The sequence below is a fragment of the Trichechus manatus genome, unplaced genomic scaffold, assembly GCF_000243295.1.
Source record: "Trichechus manatus latirostris isolate Lorelei unplaced genomic scaffold, TriManLat1.0 scaffold00024, whole genome shotgun sequence".
In the NCBI taxonomy this organism is placed as follows: Eukaryota; Metazoa; Chordata; class Mammalia; order Sirenia; family Trichechidae; genus Trichechus; species Trichechus manatus.
Window position 1 is genome coordinate 23,129,428 of NW_004443960.1, and position 4,403 is coordinate 23,133,830.

The window sequence follows — 4,403 nt, forward strand, 5'->3', positions numbered from 1 at the left end:
CTGAATAGGAGGTCAATGTGGGAGGAACAGTTTCAAAGACATTCTTGGAGTTATCAAGAAAAAGATACCCTTGCTCTCAGATTGGAGAAAAAAGAAAATTGACTGTGTCAAGTGATGTTTCAGCTTTTTATTCTGTGATTCTCTACGGCCCTTTTTACACTCAGCTCCCAAAATCTCTGATGCCACTAGGAGGCATGGCAGACACCCAAGTCTGGGTATATTTACATAAGGACAGACAGAAACAACTCAGGCTCAAAGAGGATCCAAGATGGCTAACTGCTTTACAGGCTGCCAAAACAGAGACTGCTTCCCCTATAGGTTAGGCTGGAGTTAGATCCTTTGATTGCACAGAAATGCGATTCAGTATTCTCCAATATGGAGGCCACTTTGAAAAATTTCAGTCACCTTTTACTACTTCCTAGTGATAATCCCAGAAACCTTGGTGGCATAGTGGTGAAGTATATGGCTGCTAATCAAAAGGTTGGCAGTTTGAATCCACCAGGAGCTCCTTGGAAACTCTATGGGGCAGTTCTACTCTGTCCTATAGGATCACTATGAGCAACGGGTTTGGATTTTTTTTGTTTAGTGATAATCCCATCTTTCCCTGGCTCTGTTCTTGTCCACTGCCTGATATGGAAGTTTTCAACCTTCCAAACAGTCTTGGGACCCTGATATGGTATAGAATCAGCTCACACAGTAGTGGCAGCAGAAAGTCTGGGACGCACAGCTTAGCCTCTGTTCTTGACACCAGGAGACCATCCCAGCTGGAAGAGAGGTGGGAGATAACAGGACCCATAGGCAGGTTTTCCCTACTCTTTTACAGAAACACATATACCTGTAAAACAGGGTTTGGGAAACTTTTTCTGTAAAGGATTGGACAGTAAATAGATTAGTCTTTGTGGAATAGGTGGTATCTGTCACAACTACTCAACTCCGCTGTTGCTGTATGAAAGTAGCTATGGACAAGACATAAACCAATGGGTTTGGCTCTTCCAATAAATTTTATTTACCAAAACATGTGGCAGGTTATATTTGGCCCATGGGCCATAGTCACTGACCCTTGCTCTAAGAGAGCAAGCAAGCATAATTAAAAATAAAGAAACAAAGAAAACAAATAGAAGCCATCCAGTTAGCATCCCATTAGTGTGGTCCATGGTAAATACATCATGCTGACTGAAGTTGAACAAAAAACCTACGCAGCACATGAACTTTTCTGTATTAGAAGAGTATCTGGAATTCGAATGCATGCTGATCTCCCACTGACTTCTCTTCTATTACTGTACTCCATCAGAGAGATGTTAGGGGTTATTTGAGATTCAAATCAGGAACATGTCCAAAGACAACATTCTTTGGACACCAACAACTATCTCCGCTTCCTTAGAAGGAATCACCTGAAACCTGGGTGGTTCAACTAGGTGGCCCCAAGAAAGTCTCTCCAGAGGCAGTTGACTTTTTGTCAGGTGTTGAGGTGTTTGTTGTCTTGATGCTGCTCCATTTTTCTCTATATTAATTAGAAGTTCTGTTCTGAAAATGTTGGCGTATTTCCAGATCACAGTTCAGGATAAAATACAAGGAAGAATTCATAAGATAAAACTGGTATAGAATAAAAGACTAATAGTATTTAAATACTGTCATTCTGTTATTATGAGAGCTATAGAGTGGGAAATTTAAACCAAGAAGTTTGATTTTTTTTTCTAGAAAAGTATTTACTTTATCATATTTCTTCTAATGAATACTATACTTAGAGCAAGATTAAAAGCTACATTGTAAAATACTAATACTGAGCTGATGAGTAGCAATATCTAAGTAAATATTAAATTCAAGTTCCAAAATGGTTGATAGTATAATTGAGAAGAGAAAATTCCATTATTGTACATTTTAGGAACAAAGAACTAGAAAATGATATTTTTCTAAAAATTTAAGCAGAATCTGCTTTCAGTGTCCTCTCTGATGGCACAATCAGTAGTTCTGGAGAAGACTTGACCACTACTGTTGGGGAGTTCAGCTATGCTCTTATTGACCCAGTTGCTAAACAAATGATAAATATGATTAATGGCTTTTGCCAGAAGAGGAAAGCTCTGTGGCAGAAAAAAGCATAAACACTTTTAAACCAGAAGGTATCATGTTACCAGAAGTCTCCAAATACATTAATTGTCAGAAAACACAATTCAATTTAGAACATTGAGCAAATCAAATAAATTGTGATAATGCTTCAGTTTCACAAAAGAAAGATCAAGCTATGTGTGAAGAAAGAGTATTTAAACATATCAATGATGCGCAGCAGAGTTTATCAAAATATCAAGAAACTAGTACTGCTGGTTGTTGCTCTTCTTTGAAATGCCACATGAGTAATGTGACATTAGTTCTCAGAGGGAATTCATAGGCTGGATCTACTTGTGAAGAACTTGAAAGTTCTGACACATGTAAAAAAACTGCGCAAAATATCTAGAAATAAAAGGAAATCAGAGAATACCAACGGAATATTTGTAATAAATTGGCAAAAGAAATATGTTGCTATAAATAATCATAAAGTAGAAGAATAAACTGAATCTCAACAGGTATTTCTGGAAAGAGATTAAGAGAGAATGAGACAATTCAATAAAAATAAACATCTCGTAGATTTAAGGCATTCTGATCCTTTAAAGAAAGCTGAAAAACATTAAAAGTAAATGTTCCAAAGAGAATGAGTATTCAGGAAATTAATGTTCTTCAAAAGGTATTTCAGCATGCAATAGACATATGATGCAGAAATCTATTATGAAAAAATACATACATCTAACATTATCAACTATTTTTTAGTTGACAGAAAATTCAAAGAACAAAAAAATCCAATAAAATACTAAAAAGTGAAAGGAGACATAAAACAAAGAAAAATGAAGTGGTTTTGTCCAAGAAAGGAACAGAAAGAAGTAAAGACAGAAAATATTCTAATAGTAGGGAAAAAAAATTCATACATGGACAAAGAGAAGAATGGTATTTCCTCTGAAAGTGAAGATGAAGTACTGCGTAAATACCATGAGGCCTTATCCAGAACACACAATTCCACATTACTACTCGCAAGTTCTACGCAAAAGGACTATTCTTGGAAACAAGACAAAAATATAGTCCTCTATCTGCAGAAGTATGATGGATACAGTGGTGAAGCATTAATAAATGAAGGGCATGTCAGCTCAAAGATCATCTTCACAGCTTTCTAAGCCTCTTTATCCTGAGCCAGAAGCTAAATATAGACACGATGTGACTTTGGACTATGACTCACAAGAATAGAAATTTTTGCTAACAGTGACATCCAACACAGACATCCCAACATATTTCAGGAGAGGTGGCAACTCATGACAGGTATACCTTGTTCTTCTACCTATAAAGAAACAGAGCAAAAACTAGCATCCAGAGAAGATCATTGTCCCATCTTCACGGAAACATTCCAATTCAATCTCAATGAACCTAAGATGACTGGAAATCATGCAGTTCTGTTTAGATTGTATGGTGTACATAGCATGTAAAAAGAAAAGACCATGGGGAAAATTATTTTTTATTTAGAAAAACAAGATCTTTAAGGGAGAAATGTTATCATCTGAGATACTGGAACTTCCTTACAATCCTTCTGGCTGTGACTCGCAAATAAGCATGTCAGAAATGTCCTGTAGAGACAACTATGTCAGTCTTTCGAACATAGTTCAGTTTCAGAAATTCTCATTGGCCCGCTTTATAATGTCACAACTGGAAGACTATTAGCAGAAGGGATAAAAGGCAGACACTTCAAAAATTTGGCATCAAGCTAGAAGACCACCCAATACATAAGTTCAGTTAATGCTACTGAATTTCATGGGTCAAGAGATTTCCTAACAGAAGATATCCATCTACCGAAGGCAGCCAAATCCAGTACACAAGAAAACCTTTGCTTTTCAAGTGGCCCTATTTCAATTTTATGATGTGTGTATCACAAACCCAGCATAAAAGAAAAGGGTTGATAAGCTGGATTTCTTCAGGTTTGACGGCTCTGGAGAAGAGGAACTCAATCACTAGTCTGAAACGAAAGAGCCGAAAGGACTGCAAGTCTTTAGACGGCATACACTGTTAGAGTCGTGATGAATGGGATAAATGAGCAATCTCAATCCACGGCAGCATTATTCCTGATTACAGCATTTCTTTTTTTTTTTTTTTTTACCTTGTCACCATTAGAAGAGCTGTTCTTTGAGTAATCATATTCAACAGTCAATCAAAATGTGTTAAATTCTGTGGAAAGAATATCTAATGCTGACATCAATGAAGAAAAGATGTGTGCATCTCTGGTAGATCTTCTTCGAGAAAATAAGAAACTTATATCCTCACTGTTAAACAAACAGTCTACCAGAGAGCCAACAACATGCTTTTGGTTTGAAGGCAATTTTACATTAGTAGAA

The 4,403-nt window shown here is 36.7% G+C and overlaps 1 pseudogene; it reads left to right on the forward strand.

Moving 5' to 3' along the window:
- The first annotated feature begins 1,899 nt into the window (after positions 1-1,899).
- Positions 1,900-4,089, forward strand: LOC101348339 (synaptotagmin-14-like; annotated as a pseudogene).
- Positions 4,090-4,403: the final 314 nt, after the last annotated feature.